General features: G+C 31.7%; 2 long non-coding RNA genes across 2 annotated transcripts in view; one reads left to right on the top strand and one right to left on the bottom strand.

The window, feature by feature from the left end:
- Nucleotides 1-1,466: 1,466 nt before the first annotated feature.
- LOC127700627 (uncharacterized) overlaps nt 1,467-27,991 on the bottom strand; it is a 26,859-nt gene continuing 334 nt past the window's right edge. Inside the window, exons 2-3 of the long non-coding RNA XR_007981668.1 lie at nt 4,825-4,894; nt 1,467-3,613 (exon numbers count right to left, since the gene is read on the bottom strand). This is a non-coding gene — a long non-coding RNA (uncharacterized LOC127700627). The remainder of the gene's footprint in view (nt 3,614-4,824; nt 4,895-27,991) is intronic.
- The window catches only part of LOC127700628 (uncharacterized), an 18,029-nt gene continuing 16,117 nt past the window's right edge, over nt 26,080-27,991 (top strand). The window contains exon 1 of the long non-coding RNA XR_007981669.1: nt 26,080-26,211. This is a non-coding gene — a long non-coding RNA (uncharacterized LOC127700628). The remainder of the gene's footprint in view (nt 26,212-27,991) is intronic.

Here is a 27,991-nt window from a genome sequence, read left to right as displayed (position 1 = left end):
CATATAAGTGTACGTACTTCAGGGTAAATCTTATACAAATGTCATATACATTACAGATATACACGATCTTGTGCAAATCCCATATTACATTCTTTTACAAATTCAGAAGAAAAAAAGGAAACACTTGAGTGTTGCTGCTAATCATAATTCAAAGACAAACTGATTACGCCATGGCAAAAAATGAAAAACGACAACGAAGGGTAAGCAGATCCTGATCCACACGTGACACCCGTTGCATTGTTTCTGGTTACGACAATTGGAACATATCCATCGTCATATGTGTAACAGATATTCCATTACAACTAACCAACTCGTAATGGCGTAAGGGATGACATCAAATTAACGACTTGGAATCATTGGTTTAATAGCTTTCGTGTAAGCAACAACCCTTTATTAAGGAAATCATGATAGGATACGCAAAATAAAAAATATATACCAGACAAATGATTGAACACCAATAGTATAAGTATAACCTTTATTATCTAAAAAAAGCCACAAAGAAAGATTTATATGACGCAAGCGTAATTAATAATGTATAACGGGATAAGGCTGGTTGTAAATTGAAACATCTCATTAAATATTACATATGATGTAGCATTCTTCTTTTTTCATTGGTTATAACGATCACGTGATTCAAAGGGTATTTAAGTATATGGACGATTTGTTACTATTTATCCGCCCCTGACTCAGTCAATACGTTATATATGGACTTGTTATATATATATATATATATATTATATTGAACCTCGGACTTCGTCCTCGGTAAATTAATAATCTGAAAAAGTCCATGTTTAACGTATTGACCTCGTCAAAAGTCCATAATTGATAAATATCTGCAGGTGGAATCGTACTTCTAAATAAAAAAAGTTCTGTATTTTATTCTTTTCAACTCTGTCATCGATCCCCTATTTTCAATACTTGATATAAAATCATTATCAATTCTATCATGTGCTTGGCTCTGGCACGTACTACTGAACGTGACGTTGACGTTGATATTATGTAACGAGGAATCATACATAGCAGAAAAATTGTTTTTCGTTTATTGTTGTAAAGTACATCTTTCTTTTAAAGTGTCTCAAATTTTGCTATCCAGTGACCTATAATAGCTTTTGTAGTTTATTATTATGTACTTTATTCGTTGTTAAAAGCAGCAAAGGGACCTGTAACAGTTCACTTTTGTGTCCTATCTTGTATCAATTTTCATAATAGCAATCATACCTCCTCCTTTTTACTGTGAAATGCCGTACAATTCAACTTACAATTTTCAACTATCTTTAATTTACCTTTGGTGCAATAGCTTATATGTAGGCAGAAGCCACTTTTAACGAAATATTGAAAGGAAACACGAGGCCCTGTGTGTCTTAACCGAAACTTACTATTTATAGATTAAATTTAAAGTCTGAAGCAGACATATTTGTATCTGTGGTATTCTTTTATGTTTTGTTCAACGGGACAAATGAACATACTCACAAAAACATCAATTATTTATTTAATGAAATGACAATTTCTGAAAGAAAATAAACCGATTCGGCTGTTGTTTGCTCTTTGGTCGGATTGTTGTCTCTTTGGCATATTCCCCATTTCAATTCTCAATTTTACGATATATAACCATCAAGAAAAACAACAGCTCACATGTGCAATAACCCGATGTAAGTTTGAGTACAGAAATTAAATACAAATAAAAAGTAACAAAAGATATGAGTCTTTCTCCAAACTGTAAATGGACGAATCGATATGTCTTACATAAAATGTATGCAACAATTGCGTAATAGTAGAATTTCTTGTTTATAAAGATTCTGATGTTCCAACAGAAAAGAAAAACATAATTCAATTAAGGTAGATTAACTGTATACCTCCATCTTTGATTGTGTAAAAGCAGTACGAAATCAGTCTAGTTCTTTGCTTAAGTCTACAATTTTTTGAGACATATTGGCAATTAATGTGTTAGACTGCTTATTTGAATAAAGAAAAATAAGCGATTTATTGCAATATATAGATTGCTTTAACAAAACCCAACTAGTTTTGTTCATTCGAAACCATTTTTCAACTTTGCCATTTAAGGGGAGATAACCCAAATAGTATTTTTTTTTATCAAAAACTGTAAAAGAAATTTTCTTTTTTTACGAACAGCAAGAAAACAAGTTCGGGACACCATTTTTCGTTTTATATTCTCAAAGTGTATCATAAAACCTATCTTCTCATATTTTATTTCAAAATTATATTCAATAGATTTCTTTTTATTCACAAAAAAGTGTTTTTTTCATGAATAATCTAAGAAAATTTTGGCAATTTTGCACGACTTGTAGCTTGAAATATAGCACTGTGACCCATACTTTATGATATATTTTTGAAAAAAGCATGGTAAAATATACATTTTTGCCAAGTATAAGAACATTCTATCTGAGAAAATATATACCGATGATCCACCTTAAGTGAATAGTAGTATGCTTTTGATAAAACATTATTAGCTGATGACAGCTTTTGAACTTTTACCTTACCTATTATATGAAATCGGGAGAACATTGTCACTAAATATCTTTTGTGTTCTAATAATGTATTTTTGCATTATATTGGTTAATTATCATTGAGACTTAGAATCATGCAAAATAATGAAATAGCGATACACAGTGGATCACAGAAATTTATAATACTTTTTTGTGTTGAAAAGTAATGTAAAATTTTGAGCATAATTTTTTTTTTGAGTGAAATAGAAATAACGTCTCCTTCTCCCTTGTCTGGAAGGAGATGTTCAGTCTCATTCATATTATATTGAAGTCAAAATATTTAGTTGCTATGTTCCTTTCAATGAAGTGTGGATGAAAAATGCTTTTCTTGGTTTTGAAAATATTTACGGTGTCTTATAAAGAAATAATGTTCAGCTTTATCTTACCTCAATTACATGAATTCGAAGTAAAAACCAAATAAGACAAGTATGGCATCATTTATGTCGTTGCTCTAAATGAATTAGTTGAATTTTTAAATTATTATTAACGCGCTAATCTAGGATTAAGAGGTATAGACATAATAACATTTGTGTGGCCAACTTTTCATGTAATGTTTAAAAAAAACTTTTTTCTATCAACAACAAGGACTGCTGCAATGTACACTTTATGTATGATGCATCAAATTAATTTTGATATCCTTTTTGATCGTATTACTGCGACCAAGTCGATGTCACTGTTGGTGCACATTTAGCTCCCGTGGGTATCGCTTATGTAACTGTCTTCTTATTTTGTATTTTCACTGCTTTTAGGTTGGTTTTAGTAACTCTTCAGTTTTAAACATTTTAATAATCATCGCTCAAATGTGTTATAGAACCATACAAGTAAGCAATTTCGTGTAAAAATTCTTCATTTATATATTGTATAAACAATCCATATGACTAAAAGGAAATATGGTGTAGAAGTAAATAAGGCAACAACTGAACAACTAAACACACAAAAATATATCAACACAAGGTTCTAAATTGGTGGACGTTTCATCCCCGAGGATAGTTTTAGCTCAAAACTCAGTGCTACCACAACACTTGTGGCTTATTGAATTAAAAGCCTGGTATCTTCGATGACATTTTGTTCCCGCGGGTATCACTAGACCATTAGTCAGTGCTCCTGTGCTAATATAAAATATCATTATTACAGTCTTTTCGTGAAAATGTACTGTTAATAAAACGTTGAAATCATTCAAAACACTAAGGTCTTCCTACCCAGACATAGATGGCATTAGACAGAGTTGGATTTTTAGTATTTTTTATGCACTTTATCTTCATCTGATTTGACTTTCATACTGTTGCAATTTGAACGTCGCTGTCGAAACGTGCGTCTGCTGTATCGAATTATAAGCCTGCTATTTATGGGGACTTTTTTTTTACATCTATTGGATCATGGCCATGCCCGGTGGACGTTGTGTTCCCGATTCTATCAATAGACCAGTAGTCAGTGCTTTCTATGTTGACATGTGATATGTTTGATACTGGTAATTTTACTATTGATTAAACATTAAACGTTGGTCAATACACTAAGGTTTTTTCTACATCAGCATATACATCTACGTAGGATGATTTGGTACAACTTTTGGGATTTTTGGGGATTTTCAATGCTCTTCAACTTCAGGTATTTTGGTCTTCCAACTATCTTGCTTCAAGCACAACTAATGATTCTTATGTGGACAAAACGCGTCGCGTCTTGTGTATTAAACCATAAGCCGGGCATCTTTGATTAGTCTTTCAGCAGCTTTCGATACAATATGTAAAGCTCTAAATTGCCTTAAGACTAAAAAAAGGAGTGAATAATTTAAACAGCGATTATTAGAGACTGCAATTATTACCATTTCCCATCTTCTCTATGTGAAACATAGTAAACATTGATGCGTCAAAAATCCTAATATATCGAACATTGAAAAGCAATATCCTCGATATAACACCCAAAAAACTTACAACACTCAAAGTAACATCTAAGCATATGTATAACTTAAATAATTTTACATTTTTGTCAACTTGAAATGTCCAAAATATCAATTTGGTTTGTATAATACAATATTATGACATTATAAAAATAGTATAAAGATACAAAAGGGGGTGTCAACAGGAAAAAAACATAAACCAAAGAAATCATCTGAGAATATCTTGGTCTGAAGGAAATGAAAATGTATATAGTGATAAATTGCCACTACAGAAAATGCTGACAAAAGCGAAAAAGGTATTCGCGAAAAGAGGAAAGGCAATCTAGTTCCCTAAGTTTGATCTGTTGTTACCTTTAAGAGGTTTCCCTCTTTGGAAACATTAGAAATAAGGAAATATAAAAATGTTCATTAAATATATCTACTTACATTTTTTCAGTATCGTCAATCAACAAATCCTGCCCTTGTGCATATATCTGGTAGGTTATTCTATTTGTCCCTGGAAAACGAACACACATTATAAATATGGGGCTATTATCATTGTGGTAGTTATTTGTATAAGAACTTCTCAATGTTATGGCCTTCTTCCACTTCCTAAATAACAAGAGTTGGAATTTTAAGCCATAATAACGTTTTATGTATTACTTTCATTTTTTGCATTTCTACAGTAAACAATAACATAGTTTCCATCAAAGTTTATATGCAAAGGTAACTACGGAAAATGTTAAACTGCAATGACAGTTAATGAGATGTGAAAGTGCCCTTAGCCAAATCTAGAATTATACACATATTTTTATGTAACATTTGTAAAATTGACCGATTTGAAAGGATTTGTTGAAATTTTCATATGCTCTTATGTCCTTATGCAGACTTTACATCACTCTTTGGGAAAACGAAGTTGACTGCAATCATATATTAGGTATTAGGTACCACTTTTAATTGAAAACCAGAACCTTATAAAAACATTGAAAAATTGATATAATCGAGAAGGACTAAAATTATACCAAACCCGTTCAAATAATGAACAAAATGATATTTGAAAAGTTTTAAGTGTTGGTGTCAAATCCTTGAAAGTACTTATCAAATACTTTAAAAACTTTTCTAGAATTAGGACAATTGGTTACTTGACATATATAGTTTGAACACTGTCTATTGTTTTTATTTTAGTTTTCAAAATGAAGCAGATATCTTATAATATTCAGTTTATTTATGTTATTTATATGTGTCTTTGATATAACATATACAAAACTGTATTAAATATTGTTAATTTCCTAATAAATTTCATTATGTAGCAATAAAACGAACAACAAAGAATTCTGAAGAGCATAAATTAAAAATATATAAGCTTTTACTAAACAAATATGCCATCATTGCCCGTTAAAACAGTTATGTTAAATATAAAACATAAAACATAAATATTTTTTTATATTTCATAGAATCCCAACCACACCCCATACCAGCCAAAGCATAGTTCATATTGTATTTTAATTCTAGTCGCAAGATATTGCAAAATAATATAAAACCAACAACAAAAGTGATTAAAAATATGTTAAGCATGTATTGAATTTTACGCTTAGAATATGACAATGTATTCTTTTTAATGTAAAAGACATGTATTCCACTGTACGATATCTCTCGTTAGTACTTCGGCAACCGCACAGCGCAACCTTGATAAAAGAAAAGGAAAACAAACGTAGAGTTCGACAGTTTTAATTTATTCTGAAACATAAATTCTGATACACCAAATCATTTAACAACTGTTATGACAAAGTGTAATAACCAAATAGAAACGTATTAAAAATAGCTAAAAAAAAAAGTAATAATCGCTCTATTTCATGTCTATCATCTCATTTATTTTTCACGAGCTCCAAGGTCACCTTTTGGTAAACATCGGCAATAAAACACAAAAATAAATTACCAGGAAGCGTTTTCACTGAATGAAATATTTGTTGTCAATTATATGCTATGGATTCGTAGTAAATGTTAAAAATTGAGCATAGAAGACTTAGTTAAGTATATACACATATATTGGTTCAGTAATTTCCCAACCATTATTTTTAAAGAAACTCGTTTTGTATGACTTTAATATTAACCAGGTACAAATAATCAAATATAGGAGATAAACTATCAGAACTGCTCTCTAACCAGAGTAAGATGAGTAAAATCAACAGGGTAAGCATCTCATATCCAAGCATCATCATGATAAGATCCAGGCATATACAGATGTAATTGTCAAACTAAGGTAGATTAAGAAACCGTTGATAAAGTCTACAGGACTTGTCTTTTGGCAGAGTTAAATCGACAGAACAAGAGAACAAGGACGTTGTAGAATGTTTTTTGCTTTCATATTTTGGAAATATTCCCTTTTTCTATAAAGCTAAAGAGACACGACTTGTGTGATTAATGATTGAGTTGAAATGTCTCCAGTCAGAGTTTTATCTTTGATTGGAAAGATGCAAATTGATAAACGGTAAACGATGAATGTACATGATGACACGATGACAAAATTCGATGACCTCAATTAACCGACGGTAACTTCCCTTTTCTGTAGAATTTCCGGCGTATGTCTCGTTAACATTTCACAGACAGTTTAAAATTCAATGTTCAAAAGCTATAGTAAAGAATAATAACTTAATTCACCACCAAATTTGTGTCTACGATACTTATCATTTATGATCATACTCAGTATATGCTGTTATTACCGAAGTATCGTGTTGGTTTACCATTAAGGAAAAATGACCGTATACAAATCTTACTGAGGTATACTATTGGTGAATTAGAATCTAAATACCAATATTGGATCACTGAGGTATACTATTGGTGAATTAGAATCTAAGTACCAATATTGGATCACTGAGGTATACTATTGGTGAATTAGAATCTAGTTACCAATATTGGATCACTGAGGTATACTATTGGTGAATTAGAATCTAAGTACCAATATTGGATCACTGAGGTATACTATTGGTGAATTAGAATCTAAGTACCAATATTGGATCACGGAGGTATACTATTGGTGAATTAGAATCTAAGTACCAATATTGGAACACTGAGGTATACTATTGGTAAATTAGAAGCTAAGTACCAATATTGGATCACTGAGGTATACTATTGCTGAATTAGAATCTAAGTACCAATATTGGATCACTGATGTATACTATTGGTGAATTAGAATCTAAGTACCAATATTGGATCACTGAGGTATACTATTGCTGAATTAGAATCTAAGTACCAATATTGGATCACTGAGGTATACTATTGGTGAATTAGAATCTAAGTACCAATATTGGATCACTGAGGTATACTATTGGTGAATTAGAATCTAAGTATCAATATTGGATCAAACTCGTTATGTGCCTTGTTGTAAGGGCAATTGACTACGAGGAAAAAACCTTAAAGCAGAAAACTCTCAACAAATTTGTTACCTGATTCGTTTAAAAAAATACATAAAAACAAATAAATACAGTGTAGTCGTGCATAAACAGTGACCGATAATAAATGTAAAAAGGAATTATTTAATTGTCAACAGTGTATGTACTTGATATTTAATGTACTTTTATGCACTCTCTATAACTGAATTAAACGATATTTTTGTAGGGATTCGATTTCATTTTTCAATATGTATCGTTTTCTTTCAATTGTTCAAAATAACAGCACAAAACTTTTTTTTTAATTATTGTCTTTCATGAAGCCTTTTGCACAACAAGGAGTTGTATTTCATCATTACTATATCTTAAACTGTAATAAAGGATTAGTAAAAACGAAACAATTCAACGCAATGTTCATATTGCAACAAAACCAATATCCATATAAAATAGAAGTGTTATTATTGTTATTAAAAAGAAAATTAACAATAAACCAAATTCCAAGGGAAATTCAAAACAGAAAGTCCTTTATAAAATGGCAAAATTAAAAGCTTAAACACATCAAATGAATGAAAAACAACTGTCAAATTCCTGACTTGGTACAAGCATTTCAGTATGGTGGATTAAACCTGGGTTCAAAGCTAGCCAATCCTCTCACTTGTATAACAGTAATATAGAATGCCATTATATCGACAACAATGTGTGAGCAAAATAAACAGACATAATAGGTAAACATGTCAAAAATTGGGGTACAGCAGTCAACATTGTAATATGATCTTAATCACTATAAAAACAAATAACTATTTCAACAAAGAAACACAAAATGGCATATAGACACTCTTAAGACAAAGTACATAAAAATGATAGACAAGAATACTAAATTGACCAAAGCACAATAACACACATCAAAAGTGTATTACCAAAAATGGACTAAAGAGTAAGGCATAAAATGTACAAGGACAAATAAAAAGAACAATAAAAATAAAAAAGATATTACATATAACACGTAATTACGATGATAAACAACGTCAGGACCTAGAATCTTTATTTCAAGACCATCATGTATTATTTGTGAAGTTAATACGGAAAATTATATGTACTTCATACAGGAACTACTTAGGAAGAAAGAAAAGAAGTTAGCAGTATCCTTTAACTTTACTTTCAGCTATATTATAGATGATGTTCTCTCACTACATAATTCAAAATTTGGTGACAGTGTTGAACGCATCTATCCCATCGAACTTGAGATAAAGGATACAACAGATACAGTTAAGTCTGCCTCATATCTTGACTTACATCTAGAAATTGACAAAGAGGGTCGGTTGAAAACAAAACTTTACGACAAAAGAGATGATTTCAGCTTCCCGATTGTGAACTTACCATTTCTATGTAGAAAGATTCCAGCAGCGCCTTCATACGGAGTATATATCTCCCAGTTGATACGATATTCCAAGGCTTGTATTTCCTATCATGATTTCCTTGATAGAGGGTTGCTGCTCACAAGGAAGCTATTAAACCAAGAGTTCCAAGTGGTGAAGTTGAAATCATCCCTTCGTAAATTTTACGGACGTCATCACGAGTTTGTTGACCTTTATGGAATATTTCCGTTCCACAGATGATAGCGGATATGTTCCTAATGTCGGTTTTGTACTAACATGGGCAACACGACGGGTGCCACATGTGGTGCAGGATCTTCTTACCCTTCCGGAGCACCTGAGATCACCCCCCAGTTTTTGGTATGGATCGTGTTGTGCTCAGTGTTTAGTTCTATATTGTGTTTTGTGTACTATTGTTTGTCTGTTGGTCTTTTTCTTTTTTAGGCATGGCGTTGTCAGTTTATTTTCGACTTATGAGTTTGAATGTCCCTCTAGTATCTTTCGCCTCTCTTGGTATCTTCCAATGAACTTTTTAAGAAAAAGGACGAGACGTTCTTTGACATAACCTTGGCTCATCAACGTTCTGATCAGACACTAGTGACGTTTTATAAAGTCTGAGTAGCAGCTGAAAACTCTTGAATACCTAATGAGTTGGGAAATGTATATCCCATATGCAGGTAATGTTGGTATATTGAGTTGAGCGAAATTTATAATTTCAAAACTAAAATCGTCTCGTTTGTCTTAGATTCTGGTACTGGGATGACCGCTTATGTCAAATTCGAGGTATAAGTCTAAAAATGAGGCACAGGAAACCATGTCTCTTGTTTCTTTAATTTCTAGTTCTAGAGGATATGTTAATTGAACTTAATCAGAAAAGTTAGGATTGTTAATAGAAAAAAAAATCATCAATATATCTGAATGTGGAATTAAATGATCTGGCCTCTTTGATCTTCTTGTTTTTGACAAGTTTCTGAAGGAATTCTGACTCATAAGAAAATAAGAAGAAGTCGACAAGGAGAGGCGCACAGTTCGTTCACATAGGAATGCCGACAATTTGTTCAAAAAGTCTACCTCCAAATTTATCAAAACTGTTGTCAATAAGAAACTCCAACATACTGATCACTTGTTCATCTGTGTAGCATGTTTTACCTTTTGGTTCACTATTAACAAAATATGCCGTATGGTATCTCAAAGCAATAAATTTATAGCGTTTGCTACCTTTTTTATATTAAAAAACGTTGTGGATTATTTCTGTTAGACGATTTTTCAATTTCCATAGAGAATGATGGTATACTGGGTTGAAAAATAAAAAATTTTAGGCTTGTAACAAATAACCATATATCAAAATTTCCCTTTTTAATTCATGTTATGTGTATGTGACGAAATTTATTGTTTTTTATCCGGCCGATATATTACATTCTGTGAAACAGTCGTTATTCCTTAAGTATTGAATATTTTCTTTCAATCGATCACAAAATCTGATATCCAACAATAGATGGGTTTTTTTCGATCATTGTGTGATGTACACGTTTTGAAATACGAATCAAATGAACACGAATGATAATATTTAACCCACTTCATTATACAAGGTGGAAGGTGGCATTACATATCGCGTTATTGCTTAGAAAACCAAAAATACCAAAAATACAGATACACAGATTACTTCACCAATTCGAAAAATTTCCGACAATTTATAAAAAACAATCTAATAAGATGACTATAAGTGGCAATATATGGAAAGTCTCAAACGCAATATTTGCTACGATTTCAACTCCTTGTCTATGGATCTATGGAGCATGTCATAACACCTCTTGTGCCATGTCGTTTATATGAAGAATTCAACGTAAGGTCATATTTAAATAAGATAGAGTTGTCAAGACTTTCTTAAGAAAGAGTTTATTTTGTTTATATATGCAAACATCTATCAATGAATTTGTAAACTTTAATTAGACAAATCGATTGAAGGAAATGAAAGAAAATTAATGGAACCAATTTTTGTTATTCTTCCTTGCTATTTTACAATTTTGGAAGAAATGTGATTAATTTGCAGTTATATTCAGTTTCACTTTTTCCTCGTGAACTGAACATATTAATGAAATAGTTTTCTGCTCTGCAATTTCACAGATTACTTTCAATCTTCAAGTCAATAAATACACAATTCTTGAAGAATAAGTTAAAATATGCGTTCTTAAGAAAAAAAATTTTGATATTCAATAAATTTGTCATATTGTTTTCCATTTGAAAAAAAAAAATATTATATCTACCAGCACCAGTCCAAGATGGTGACCCCAATGCTGCTTAGTTAAATGTTCAGTGGAACTATTTCTATCTAATGTTAGACAGTGGTGCGTCTTGTGTTGACTGGCGGGAGACACATTTGTGTTTGGAGACTGACATGATTTTCACATGAAGGCCATGTTTAAATGATTCAAATATCCCTTTTGACATGTTATTGTGGATACAATATACGGTCCCTTATTATTTTGCAAATATTATGTATCTGTATTTGGATTATGAAATTTTGCTTTTGAAGCATCATTACTCTAAAGCTATTAAGGCCTGTCAAACGTATGTTTACAGCACTACAAAACGTGATTTAACCCACCATTTTCGTATGCATATATATGAATAGTATACAAGTCCAGTTATACATCAGACAAAAGTGGGTGTGAAAACATTCAGCATTTTATCAACATCAAACGGAATGAGCGGGTAAAATAGACAGCAACATATGGTATCAACAGTTTTCACCATATGTCGAGATCTAAATCGCCCACTGGTCTAGACAAAGAAAACATGGACATACTGCGAGTACTCTTAGATCGGTACTATGTATCTTCATTCGTTTGTAAGTTGTTCGTGCTTTGTGTCGATCTGATGAGTCAAGCTCTTTTCATCTGATTTTTACAGTTTGTTTTATGTTGTTTCATTAATACCCCATGTTAGGTGAGGGTTGAGCGATCGCAAAAATGTTAGTCCACGCCATATTCTGTATCTGATTGTTCTACGTCAAGGCCTATAATTCATTGTTTGTCTTGGGTTGATGTCCATCATAATTGTTTTTCATTTATTGTTTTGTGAGTATATCAGGACGTTGGTTTCCCTTTAGCATTGTTTAACATTTTGTCATGTTCGGATCTTTTACATCATACTTTATTTGATTGGTTTTGCTTATTGATGAAGGCCGTACGGTGACAAATAGTTGCTGAAATCTACGTCTTTTGATCCCTTTACGATAGTTATATCATTCGCAAGCATATCACATCTTCATATTTTATATTCTAACGAAATATCCTATTGGTTTGATGCGATCTCTGATGTTTGTGGAAGAATTAAAAAGTAACAATGTTAAGTTGTAGATTGTGAATAAATTAGTCAATTGGTAGAAGGTTGAAGACATAAAAGGGACAAAAAGTCATAATAAAAGAAACACCGACAATACCATGACAAAAAAAAGAAGAATAACAACGACGTAAAAAAAAACAGTAGTCCAGAAAACACTACATAAAATACTAAAGACAAAAAATTAAAACAAAAATACCAAACTCAAAGTTACACTCAAAAAGGAGGAGTGTATACAAACTGACAAAATCAAACGTTCTCTTATGGTTGTGGCCTGTTATCTATTTCTCGCACTGCTAGGAGTGAGATACGAAAAAGTGATACGGAAAATAAGTTTAATTTGATACAGACGATATTGCGATATTTCCATTTGCTATTCGTTAGGTCATTGATGAATTTCAAAGGTTAAGAATTACTTTTCGCCCATGGCAACGGATATATGTGATTTCTTCAATAAATGCAAAACACTCACACTTTTCATCTAAAAATCTTCTTTATGTCAAATTTTATTACATTCTGAAGCGTACAAAAGTTTTAAAATGTCTGATGTTAAAGTTTTTTTTACCGGAACAAAACATAAGACGTGTTACTGGTATGCAAGTGAAATATAAAATTGAAAATAGAAATGGGCAATGTGTCAAAGAGACAACAACCTAACCAAAGAGCAGAAAACAGCCGAAGGCCATCAATGGGTCTTCATCACAGCGAGAAAATACCGCACTCGGAGGCGGGCTTCAGCTGGCCCCTTAACAAAAATGTGTACTAGTTCAATGAAAATGGACGTCACACTAAACTCCAAACCATATAAATGAACTAAAATGAAAAAAACATAAAAGACTAACAAAGACCAGAGGCTCCTGACTTGGGACAGGCGCACAAATTCGGCGGGGTTAAACATGTTTTGTGAGATCTCAACCTTTACCCTATACCTCTAGCCAATGTAGAATAAACAAACACACAGCAATACGCACAGTAAAACTCAGTTTAAAAGAAGTCCGAGTCCGATGTCAGAATAGGAAACAAAAGAAAATAAACAAAATGACAATGATACATAAATTAACAAAGGACTACTAGCAGTTACTGACATGCCAGCTCCAGACCCCAATGAAACTGATTGAAAGATTATGTCTTCATCATATGAAAATCCAGCACAATCCCTCCCGTTAGGGATATAGTATCATACCATCATATAATATATGAGAAGAACATAACCCGTATCAACAACCAACAACTGGTTTTAGAATATATGTGTTTATATCCGTTGCAAAGACCTATGAGTAAATCAATATTAAAACCAAAATATGCCATCTTTAATGATCTGACAGCAGTATCGTAACTATATCCCTTCTGAATAAGTCTGTCGTAAGATTCGGTTAGCTTTTGAGGTGAAAGTCGACACATTTGTGTCTTGTATAGAATATTACCATAAAAGATTGGATGTGAAATAACTGAACGTATAAGATGTCTGCATGTTGATTTATATTTACGAATGATGTCCTTGTACCGATGATAAAATGTAGTAAATGTTTTGACTAGTTTATGATATCGAAAACCCTGGTGTAATAATTTTTCAGTAATACAGAGGTTTCTATCGTTAAAATCAAATATGTTGTTACATACACAAGCGAATCGAACAAGCTGAGATATATAAACACCATAAGATGGTGACAAGGGAACGTCAACATCTAAAAATGGATGATTAACAATAGGAAATGAAAAATCATCTCTTTTATCATAGATTTTGGTATAAAGCTTCCCGTTAAAGGAATAGATATCAAGATCCAGGAAAGGCCAGTGTTCATTGTTAGTATTAGCTTTATTCAAAGTCAGTTCAGCAGGATAAATCTCTTTAGTTTACATACTGAAGTCGTCATTATTGAGAGCCAATATACCATCCAAATATCTAAAAGTGTTATGACATTTTTGTATCAGATGTTGTTTCGATGGGTCTTTGCTAAATTGAGTCATAAATTGTAACTCATAACAATACAGAAACAGGTCCGCAATAAGTAGTGCACAGTTAGTCCCCAATGGAATTCCGATAACTTGACGATATTGACGATATACGGAATCTCCATAGCAAAAAAAATGTTATCTAATACAAATTCAAGGGCAGTTATCGTATCAAAGCAGGTCTAATTAACTAGATCAACGATTTGCAGAATTTTTCATTTAACACAATGAAAATGTTAACTATAAGAGAAATAGGTTTAACAACTCGTTAGAATTAGAATTTACTTGATATAAACTCTCGTTATTTATTTAAAATAGTAATAATAAACTCGCACAAGGCTCATTTATTATCATATTGAAATTAAATAACTCGACTTGATATCAAGCAATATTCCATTCTCACTTGTTATGAAACCTATAATTAACGATCAACGGAACGAGTGAAAAACAAATGTCATATTCCTGACTTGATACAGGCATTTTCCGAAGAAAAAAGTTAACATGGTTTTATAGCTTGCTAAACCTCCCACTTGTATGACTGTTGTTTTTAGTTCCGTTATATTGACAAATTTGGGAGTGCATATTAGGTTGATGTAACAATAATTGGGATCCAGCAGCCAAAACTGTGTAAACATACATCACAGACATACAACGCAACTGTCTAAAAAATTGAAACAAACATACAAATAAATCTATCAAAGACGCAAACAAAAAAGTTGATGAGGCTGATAGTAATGCTCTTCAAATTCGTACTTTATTTGGCCTTCTTAACTTTTTTTGATTCGAGCGTCACTGATGAGTCTTTTTGTAGACGAAACGTGCATCTGGTGTAAAAAATTTCAATCCTGGTATCTATGAAAAACTTATATACATATAAATCTAACAAAGACGCCAACAAAAAATTAGTGGTAGCTGATAGAAAATTAGACATTGACACCAAAGAAAACGTTTTAATTGTTGATAGTAACTTGCATGCTTGAAAAATATGCCGATAAAAACGTTTTTGAAGTTTATACGGTATTCACTTTTTCGATATAGTACAAATTAAGTAAAATATAAATACATGGGTAAACAAAATGGAAACAACGACAGACTACGGAACGTGCACCAAAAAACAAAGAGTCAACACAGGTATTCCAAAAGGATGAACAACCCCTTCTACATGTGGCTCCGAAGATCGTATATTGAACTCCAGACGTATTTTCTTTTCGTATGTCATTCAATATTTGACGGATACCCATAATTAAATTTCATTAATAGCTCATTGCCTTACTTATTCTCAGATAGCCTTATTTGTAGTTTGTGTTGTAGTGTTACACCACTGTCCCAGGTTAGCTGGAGGGTTGCGCCTTCAAACGAGTTTAACCCCGACACATACTGCATGTGCCTGTCCCAAAAGAGGAGCCTGCAATTTAGTGGTTGACGTTTGTTACTGTGTAACACATTTGTTTTTCGTTCATTATTTTGTACATAAATTAGGCCGTTAGTTTTCACGTTTGAATTGTTTAACATTTGTCATTTCGGGGCCTTTTATAGCTGACTTTGCGGTATTGGCTTTGCTCATTGTTGAAGGCCGTACGGTGACCTTTAGTTGTTAATTTCTATGTCATTTGGTCTCTTGAGGAGAGTTGTCTCATTGGCAAACATACCACATCTTCTTATTTTTATATTATCCAGATTTGAGATTTCTTTTTGGACTTAATTCGTTATTAATTATTAACATTCCGATGGTTTAGATGTTAAACCGAAACGTGAATTTGGCGAACAAAGATTATAAAGCCTGGTATCTTTGATGATGTTTTGATAAATAAAAAATATAAACAGTTTATCAAATAATCCGACATCAATGAGATGGAATCTAAATACACAGGACTGTCGGAAAATAAAACAGGTCAAAGACAAAAAGAGATCAATGCAAGTTTATCATTTTTGGAGTATAGTATAAAAATCATTAGATATTTTAGATACATTAAGTGCATCAATTGGACCGTTCGATTCGATTGACAGTTCTGACTTTTCGACTCTCTGCACTACACTTCCACAAAAATGCAATTAATTAAAATCGTAAAAATTCGAGCGCAGATTTATTTGCTTTGTTAATATAAAGCATTCTTCTGTAACGAAAAACGATGAATATGCTTGGTATACTTAGGGATGTTCGCTCCTTTATTTCAAAATAACAAGTTTTTTTAATGACTGTTATAAATTTATAGGTTACAAATTACGGAACTTAAAAAGCAGGAAAAAAAATGAAAGGTCCGTGTTCTTGTTTTGGAGATATAATCAATTGAAAATGAGGCGGGAAATGATTCTCTCTAGATATTTTGATACATTTAACATTGACACCTTTTTTCTTTCAAAATCTAAGAAAAAAATATTTTCAAAAAGAGCTTTTCAAACTGGATATAATAAAATTATGAAAAGAAAAGTAGGGATTAGCAATAAAAAAGATTTACTGGCACTACATGGATAAAACTAAAGGATTCTGAATATCCGACAAAAATTCAATAAACAAGAGTAGTGAACACCCTTAGAGGAACTATGAGGGGATTATTATAGCTGTAAATTTATTACTGGATAGCATATATGAACGTTATAGCAATGATATTTTTTGCAGTTTTTATGTTATCCTATTTGCAATTGTTCCCTTGATAGCATATTTGTTCCTGTTGTTGGAACAGGTACATAAATAATGTGGCGGGATTAAAGATGTCTATGAACGTGTTTTTTTGTTTTTTGTATTTTTTAAAACTCAACCGTATATGGTATTTGTATATTTAGTAATAGGAAATGTAAAATAAATTTTAAAAAAATCCTTAGGAAGAATGCATTTCTCAATGATTTTTCTGGAAAACTATAGAATCAAAGTTCAATGAAAAATCGACTATGCCAACCTTTAAAACGTCCTCTTTCCGACCATATCAAAATCACTTATAATAAATTATTAGGAAAAAAGGAGATGAAAATATAATTCACCTTTTCGAATCAAAATATTTGGATAATTTGCTAGGAAAAGGACAAATTCTCAAACTTTGGCCACCAGAATCTCAACTAAATAATGACAAATGAAAATAAAGAATACCTTATGGCACCCTACAATCATTCATCTTCAATGTCAAATTATTTTTATCAATACCAAAAGGCAATAATAAGAGGAGTAAGAAAGATAGAAAACTAATTTTTTTAACAAAGAAATGCCCATCAAAACAGGTAATTCTGGGAAAATTTGCGGGCAATGCACTCAAAAAATAGTCTTAGTTACAAGTCCAATTATACTGACGTAACAAAGGAACAAAAAACAACATCAGAAACAAGTGGACTAAAACAATAACCATCAAAAACTTACAAGAACAAAAAAAAAAAACAAGAAAACGAAAAAAAAAAACCAACAATCAATCAATAAAAAGATCAATAAATCAAAACAATTTAACAGTAACAAACAAACACAAACAAATCATAACTCAAACATAACCAGCAAACAAGAACCAACCATAAAAACTGAGGCAACTCAAACGTAACAAATGAACATGAACAAAAGATAAAAACAAGGCAACTTAAATGCAACAAAATACATAAAACAAACAATAAAATCAAGGCAACTCGAACGTATCGAATCAGGGGAAACAACAATACTGGTGCTGGAAATAGTAAATGAATTAACATTGTGGATACAGATTTACGAAAGTTGTATTCAGCCATTTTGGAGCCGTTCTTTGAGTTTTTTTAAAAAGATATTAATATATACAAAGAGGCTCTCAAAACACTTGGCAGACCATGCAATATCCTGTTGTTAATAAGGAGACTAGAGTATTTTAATCCAATTTGCCGAGGTGGGGTAAATGTTTTCATCATTAACACTAAGTTATGACAAAGCCAAAAGAAGTAAAGATTGAAGTGTGGATGAAAAGAGATTCAATTAATTCCTCCTCTTGTACAGATGTATGAGTTTCATTACGGTTTCCAAGTCTGCCGTCTATGTTTTTATTCGTATCAGGCACCCAAGTTAATGTGAAAGTAAACGGTTTCATTAGGAGCATATTATTATTATTTTGGCATTATCAGTGAATGATTGAATGTATTCATGTCCGAGAAAGTTACCTGTTCTTTATTCTCTCTTTGACTTCCAATCTAGAAACTGATTTTCGGTGTATCGAATTTTAAACCTTAGATAGAATTATATTTTAAATTTCTAAATTTGCATATTAGATGATCATTACAAACATGTGTGCTTAAAACATATCTATAAAAATCAATCGAAAAGAGCCACTTCAGAAACAAACAAAGCTTGATATATCATCGTATGACAAGTTTTAAATGAATTTAGATATGCACTGATAGAATATTTTTGGATGGAAAGCTTTAAATTTTTGCAGGCCGTTATTCACTACCAAATGCGAATATGGCAGACATCTTAGTTGATATTTTAGAACTTGTTTTCTTATCTCTACTTTCTTGAATTATTAATTGTATCTATTTCCTAATGATTTAAGATAACATTTGGTTTACTTAAATGTAAAAACTATTAATGATTTTTTGCCTTTCAACATTCTTATAACTCGATTATAAAGCTGGAAATGTTTGTACATTAAAGTAATACATTGTTTTCTATTTACTTCTCACCGTTGCTCTCATTTGCAGCGGACCAGTATTTATACCAGTATACTTCCAAACAAGGGAACTAATTCGTATAAATTTGTAACATTCAAATCAGATCTGAGCTTTCGGAAGTGAGTTTCTAGAAAGTAGTTTAGGGAAGCTACTTAATCAATTGTATAGATAATTGATACTTCTCCTGATAACTTGGATGGCGTCGCGTAATATTTATTATATTGATCAATGATGCTATTGGAGAGCTGTCGGTACCCGATGTCACCACCCAGACAGTAAACACTGATACTGTTTATGTTTAATTTAAATGATACATTTGAGTTTTCAGATTTCAAGTTAGATTGCAATATGACCAGATAAAACTGATGATAGACAATAGCGATTGCTCTGAGTGAAGCCTTTTTGTCTGTATGTTCGAAAACTGTAAATGCCTTACTTCAAAGCATATGTTGTACATAGTTGGATATTTTGCGTACTTGCCTACATTTTAAACAAAATATAAACGTGCCATCAAACCAGTATCACTTTTTGTCAGATAGAAGGACATGTATAAACTATGACCTTCGTAATAGGTAGACGTTCTACTTTTCGATTTGGCTGATTGTTTGTTCGGGATATTTCAGTCTAGAAACATCCATCTTGAGGGTTGACAATTCTAGAAATTTAGCAAAAATATGGTTCATATCTGTATATATTTCCTGGCTGTTATGGGTTTTACTTTGTGTTGTTTACCCCTTGAAATATTATTACTCCCAATCATAAGGTATATTAATTATAAGCAACCGAATTACACAAGTTATAGTATTAAGTTATCTTTTTAAGTTTTCTAGGAAATATTAGTTTTGATATCTGCCTCTAAGACATGTATCTTAATATAAAAATCTAAGTTTTACTCTTAATAAAGTCAAAAGTTGCTTGGTCTCCCGACATATATTCAAACGTTTTCTTTGTAAGTTGTACAGTTAATTGTTCACTAATTCATATCAGCAGGGTTTAGAACTGCAAGCTTGCTTTTACCAATTGTCAGAATTCTTTGATAGGACATTTTCTATTTTGGTTTTGCTTACACTCGTGTTTTGTTATCTATTTTACAGATAATATAAATTTAGTGGTTCTCTTATCTGATTTATATAGAACGGTCTCTAAAGCACTTTTTGTTACTTCATTGTATGAGATTAAGATTTATATCAAGTGTAAAATAAAGTTTACTTAGTTAAACAATAGCCGAAGATTTAATAGTTTACATAGGTACGTTCAAAAAATAAAGAAATGGTTAATAAGGCAAGATCCAAAGATGAACAATTCAATTGGTCATTTATTTCAGTTCAAAGGGAATTTTAAAAAATGTCCTTTGTAAATTCAACAGATGTCAAATAAACGTACTCTCCTGAATAAAGTCTAACGGCAAAATAGACAGTAAACATAATTCCAAAGCTCTCATATGTTAGATAGAAATGTAAAGCAGATTTTAAGTAAACATTTGAGTTGGTTATCACCAGCCCAGTAGTCAGCACTTCTGAATTATGAATCATGAATTATCATTGATATGGTCATAATTATAAATTAACTGTTAACAAAACTTTGAATTTTTGAAATACTAAAGTTTTTCTACCTCAGGAATAAATTACCTTAGCTGTATTTGGCAAAACTTTTAGGAATTTTTTGTCCTCAATGCTCTTCAACTTCGTACTTTCTTTGGGCTTTTTAACTTTTTTTGATTCGAGCGTCACTGATGAGTCTTTTGTAGATGAAACGCGCGTCTGGCGCAAATACAAAATTTTCAATCCTGGTATCTATGATGAGTTTATTTACTATTTGAGTATATTTAACATGAGCTGCTAACCCTGTTGACGCTCTAATCAAACACCAAGTTGAAAAGGCCAAATTCATAAAGGTTTTGCCAAATACAGCTAAGTTTATCTATTCAAAGTTTAAGTGATGCCGATTATATACACTAAACATCAGTACACGTCCTTTATATCTAAGAACAAAGTGTTTTCCTCACAGAAGACCAAGAAGGTGAAATTACAGAAAGATTCAAATGTAGAAATCCTCATGTATTCCCTGGTAATGTCCAAATGCAGAAATCCTTATGTATTCCTTTGTAAGGTCCAAATGTAGAAATCCTAATGAATTCCTTGGTAAAGTTCAAATGTAGCAAATTCCAAGGACTTCCCTCGTTATCTCTTCGAAGTAAGGTCAAGGGCTAGAATATCCCAAGGCTTTCATAAGTGAGTTCTCCTACGTAATGTCCAAATTGAGAGGCGGAAAATACAAAAGGGATATTCATACTCACAATTCCAAGACAAAATGACAACGCTATGGAAAAAAACTTAAAACGACCAAGAAACAATCAACAGTCTATAAAACACAACATAGAAAACTAAAGACTGAGCAACAGAAACCCCACCAAAAATCGGGGTTAGTTTTAGGGTAAACAGATCCTGTTCAGCATGTAGCACCCTTTATGTAGCTCATTGAAGCACACATTCGGTGATAAATTTAATTAGGTGATGTCCCATTCGAGGAAAAGAGGACAGGATTGGGGTTACAACAGTTTGTACATATCCGTCGTCACCTGTGAAACAGATATTCCATAACCGTTAACCAACTCGTAATTGTGTCCGTACAATTTTCGAAGGGCTGACTTCAACTTCACTACTAGGAATTTCATTTATATATTCCTTGGAAGCAGCAACCCGCTATCAAGGAAATCATTATAGGACATGCAAACTCTGGGATATCGTATCAACTGGAAGTTATATACTCCATATGCAGGCGCTGTTGTAATCTTGTTACATATAAATGGAAAGTTCGCAATTCGGATGCTGAAATCATGTTTTTTGTCGTAAAGTTTTTTTCTCAACCGACCCTCAATTTTTGGATTAAGTAAAGATATGAGGCAAACTTATCTGTTTATGTTGTTAAATATATTTCAAGTTTGATGCGTTCACCATAGTCACCAACCTTTGAATTATTTAGTGAGAAGACATCATATATTGAGCGGAATTTGAAAGTTAAAAGATAATGATTGCTTCCTTTCATTCTCCAAAGAAGCTCTTGTGTGAAGTCTGCTTCATGTGAAATATAGAAACAAGTCGAAGAAGAGGATCACAGATGGTTCCCATAGGAATGCCGAATGTCTTTTAAAAAACACGTCTTCAATGGCAAAAAATATGTTGTTAATCAAGAAATCAAGCATCTTGATAATGTCTGGTTAAGAGTATAAAAGTATAATAAAAGTACCGAACTCCAAGGCAAATTTAAAAAGAGGAAGTCCATAAAAACTGACAAAATCAACGCTATCAATCAACGGAACGGGTGAAGAAAAAAAACCAACTGCCCTATTCCTGACTTGGTACACACATTTTCCGACGAAAAAAGGGTGTTAAACCTGGTTTTATATCTAGCAAAACCTCCATTTTGTATGACAGTTGTTTATGTTCCGTTATATTGACAAAAAATGGGTTTGTTTGAATCTGAGGGGGTTTTTTTTGTTTGCATTTGTATCTACGTTGACCTTTTTCTTATGAAACAAAGTAAGATCAATTATGTCATAATAAAATTGATGTTAATAGTTTAGAAGGAGATTTCGTAGAGCACTTAGGAGACCCATTAACATAACGCAGTTTGTAAGGACAAGTATCCCATAAAGTGAAGAAAAATCCATGGTTGATATTCTAAGGAAACATAGAACAGACCTATGATCATTCAGGATTTCCTCTTTGGTAAGTGTCATGGAGTATATGTTGAGTTTCCAAGTAAATTGTCAATACCTGTTTTTATCAAGCAGTTTATGTAATGTAATCTACGCACAAAAACGATGTTGTTTAGAGCTTTATCTGCTGGAACAACACCATGTTTGTCATGGAAAGGAGGACAGGTGCTTAGTAACATTTGGGTCTTTAAAGATCGATGTAGCATGTGTATTCATACACCCAATTCAGTTTTTTATACTAATTTGTATCAACGATCTCGCAGCCTTAATCTTATGTAGACGAAACGCGCGTCTGTCGTATTAAATTATAATCCTGGTACCTTTGATAACTACTTAACCCATTTAGAAAGAAAAGAAAATCCCAAGGCCCTCCTATGCAAGTTTCAAAGGTAAAAATTCTTATGCTATCCTAGTTAAGGTCCAAAGGTAGGAATTCCTTTATTCTTCTAGGCAAAGTTCACAAATAGTCTTAATGTTTCTTGAGAAATGTAGCAATGTAGCAAATCTTAATGCTCGCTTTATGTTCATGGGTAGATATTCGAATGCTTTTCTAGGTAAGGTAAAAATATAGCAAAATTAAAGCCTCCCTAAGTATGGTCCAAAGTCATAAAATTCCAATGCCGTTTTTAGTTAGTTCCTAAAGGAAATACATCGTATTTCTCTCCTAAGTAAGGTTCGTGGGTAGAATATCTAAATGCTATGCTAAAGTAAGGTCCATTGGCAGAAAATCCTAACACTCACCCAGGTAAATTCAAAAGGTAAATATCTTAATTTTCTATGAAAGATTCAAAGGTAACATATCCTAATGCCTAGGAGTAAGGTCTAAAGCTTGTTTATTCTAATTCTACATACATTCCATTGGTTGATACCTTAAAGTTCTTTAGAGTAAAGACAAAGCATAGTATATCTAAATTTCCTAATCTAGGCCCTAAGGCCCTAATATTTCAATTCTCACGTAAGTAAGTCAAAGTGTAGAATATTTTACTGCTCTCCTAAGTAAGGTCTAATAGGTAGACTATCTCAATGCTCTCCTTGGTAAGGTATAATTGGTAGACAATCCCAATGCTCTCATAGGTCAGGTACAATGAGTAGACTATCTTAATGCTCTTCTTAGTAAGGTACAATAAGTAGACTATCTTAATGCTCTCCTAAGTAAGGTACAATGTGTAGACTATCTTAATCCTCTTCTGAGTGAGGTACAATGGGTAGACTATCTAAATGCTCTCCTAAGTAAGGTATAATGGGTAGACTATCTTAATGCTATCCTAAGTAAGGTACAATAGGTAGACTATCTTAATCCTCTTCTAGGTAAGGTACAATGGGTAGACTATCTTAATGCTCTCCTAAGTAAGGTACAATGTGTAGACTATCTTAATTCTCTTCTAAGTAAGGTACAATGGATAGACTATATTAATGCTCTCCCAAGTAAGGGGCAAAATTAGAACATTCCAATACTTTCCTTAGTAATGTCATAAATTCGTATGCTTTCTTAAGTAAGGCCCAAAGGATGAAGCATTATACTGTTTTACTTGATAATGCTTAAAGGGAACAATGTAAGTTGTCGCTCCTTTGTTCAGATAAGTAATAATGTGTAGACCCTATATATAAATTTATCAAGATGTAAGATTAGATTAATTTCTGTTGACTAATGATTGGATAATTGTTATATGTTTATTACAAGTGTGGAATAACTAGGTCAATATGTACGAAGTTCTCAGTTCAAATGCTTTTATTTAAAATGCCAGTTGTTTTTGAAGTCTTTTGTGTATCTGTCATTTTTTACTTTGATTTGAAGAATGTTATTCTAAATGAGTAAATTGAAACATTATCAAAACACGAGGGGTGCCAATAGTGCAGCTAGAACTGTTTACCGTTCAGGAAATATCGAGTGTTCTTCGCTAGTATTTTATTTATTCTCGCTTGATATCTCACTCTTTTCTTCCAATCCTCTAAATAGTTTCACCATACTCAACTAAACTAGCAGAACAGGAAAATACAGGGTTTGATATAAAACTCGAGAAAGCATACCGTAGCACCTATTCTCACTTATAAGGGGTTCCTTTCAGATGAACTTGTTTTGCAGAAGAAAAAGGTATTCGTCATTTCTAACTGCTAATGAATATGTTTTCTATATTTTCTGAATACATGTGTCTTCACATAGCAAGTGGTATCATATAAATTATAATCTCTTCAGACAATCACTATATTCTTATAGTTTTGTTTGTATGAATCTCTTTTGACATATTAAGCATTGGATTCTATTTCTTTTTCTTTTTGTAAAGATGAGATGGTTGTTCATAAAATAAGGGTATTAACTGAAAACTGCTGCATGCAATGTGCCGATATAGAAATAACTTAGGTTGACAATAATAAAAACAGAACAAACACAAAGGTCATGTTTGATGTCTCCATGTTTCCAAGATGAACATCCTCGACATTGAAGGTTCATAAAACTTTTGAAATTTTACTATGATAGTGTAGAGGTCTGTTGTACTTAAAATGATTTACAATCAATTTTTTAATTAAAACTATTCATAAACACCCTTATCCTTGATCCATGGATACTTTGAAAACGACATTACAGTATGAAGCCTCTTTTTGTCACAAATTGAAATTTATAGGATTTTAAAGAAAAACCAATTAAAAGGATGATTCATGTAGAATTTCCCGGCATAATAGAAAATTTGTGAATCATATACAGATAGTCTCAGACGACAATTTTGAATTAATTTTAAATGATTTAGTCATGTCTGAAGCAAGAATATTTCCCAGACAGGGTCGTTTGTTCTGTTCATAGGATGATAAGGGACCAAGGCAAAACTATTACCCAAATCAGGACTAATCAAAAATCCAAACAGAATCTTCAAAATGTAATAGTGGTGGCATAATGACAAAACGAGATGCTAAGTATATGCATTATAAGATATATCGTCAAATAGATCATATATGTTTAAAATAAATAAATATATATATTTTTTTTCAATTTCTAGAAAACACCTTTTTTACTAACATAAAGAATTGTCAATTAAAAGAAAATAACATGAAAATATTATCATGACTGGTTAGAGGTTTCTTAATTTCTAATCTCTAAAAATAGGGAAACTAGGTATTTAACATAAAAGTGGAAAATGTGCTTCGTTTCTTTCCTTGCTTCTCAGCACAAATATCATACACATATTCTTATTTTTTTAACATGATTAATGTCGTTTCCTATGTTACATATCGTTGGAATAAAATTAGAACAATTAAAAAAGACATTTAAAAAAATAAAAAAATCAACCTGATGACTGCAAATTCTGGTAGTTAAACATACTTACTTACACCGATAATAACGTTTCCTCGGTTCATTCAAAATAATTGCAAGGAAAGACGAGTAGTCTCCCTTGGTTTGCCTATTTTTATAACCAGACATTGACAGATTACGTAATACTTTTGTCTGTCTGGATTTTTGAAGGTAAGAACATTTCTTGTCTGTAATCTGTATCAATATTCAATTTTACACCTGCTTTTATTGTTCACATAAAAATGTCTTCACTCGTCATTGTTTAAAAATCATTAACACATAACAAATAAATGATTGCCTCAATTAAAATCTTACTGTAGTAGATACTATAATTTGCAGTTTCCTTCCATTCAAAACCTACTTTGTTTAGTTTTAATATATCTCATTTTATATAAGTCGCAGCTTGTTTATTTGTTGTCACGATTTTTCCGTTTTTTTCTAGTGAAATCAATTATATCTACCACCTTTTATTCAATTTATTTTCTTTTTATTCATCCAGTTGTAAAATATATATTTACACCAACATGTAATAGGAAATCCTGCATTTATCATGCTTTACCATAAAATATATAGAAATTGCTGAAAGACCCCCCTCCTTATTTGATTAAATCTATCCTTTTGCATTAACCACAATATCTTGGTGTCAATTAGATACACCCAATTTGGCTAACGCCCTCAGGGGTGTATCTCAAACATAAAACTAAATTATAAAAACACAGTTATAAAAACAGTTAGTTCTTCGTTGACCAAGAAATAAAGTAACTTTTGCATCCAGTTTTTTTTTAAGTCAGTCGGTCAACTTTTTGTCTAAACTTTTCGTATTCTAATTAATCGCTTGTCTCACGAACTTTTTGAAATATATATTCGTTCTGTTTTAAATCTTAAGAATTTTTCTCATTTTGAAGGAGCAGTGAAAGATATCAAAGGGATATTCATTGTCATAAGTCAAAAACAAACTGACAATGATATGGCTAAAAAAAGAAAAAATTTAAACGTTCCAAATTATTTTTACTGAACACAACACTCATTGAATTTGTCATATTATGTTACTTTTCAATTTATCTTTCAAGTCTGAATACGTTTGTCAATTTATTAAATGAAACATATAATGAAATGAAATAATATTGCCCAATCAATAAAATAGATGTCTACAATAATTTTTGTTTTTTGTTTTTTTGAAGAAATAAAAATTATCCATTTAGAAATTTTTCATAATTTCATGATGTTATAAAATAAGAAAAAGATATTAATATATCGCATAATTAAAAAAGAATTTCTTTATTTTCCCATTATCTTTTTCGTGCCTTTATCTGTTTTCTTTTGGGGTTTTTTTCTAACAGGTAAAACATGTATTTTCACATCTTCTTTTATTTATATTCAAATCATTTGACGTCTGATTATGAAATTTAGTTTTAATCGTATAGTAATAGTGCTTCTGTTCCAGACATATTGGGGTTTTTGAACAAAAATGAAAGCGCAATTACTGTTTAAACCGTGTTCATTTTGGCCTTTGATGGATAGTTGTCTCATTCACACTTATACCACTACTCCTAATTTTTAATATTATTCATTCCACTTTTTTAAGTTGCTGATTATATTATTTATCAACCTGCCATATCTTAGAGTCCAAAAATTGTTTCATATGAAGCCCCTGTTTATTCATTTTCTTTATGCGTGTATTTATGCTTTTTAACTTTCACCATAGATTCTATATATATTTTTTAATGGAAAGTGGTTTATTCTTTATTACAATTATTTCTTTCAAAATTTTCCAAAAACAAAACAATATAAAAATCAAACAGAAGTTTGATTTCTATTACTACCTACATATCTCAAAAACAACGGACTTTACATATAAAAAATATTTCATTTAAAGATTTTGGGATGTAAATTTCATTCTATATAAGCTATTTCCGTATATGGTGTTGCACTCGTGCCAAGGACAAATTCA

Source organism: Mytilus californianus, unplaced genomic scaffold (genome assembly GCF_021869535.1).
Source record: "Mytilus californianus isolate M0D057914Y unplaced genomic scaffold, xbMytCali1.0.p SCAF_5, whole genome shotgun sequence".
Taxonomy (NCBI): domain Eukaryota; kingdom Metazoa; phylum Mollusca; class Bivalvia; order Mytilida; family Mytilidae; genus Mytilus; species Mytilus californianus.
This window is presented reverse-complemented; position numbering and strand designations above follow the sequence as displayed.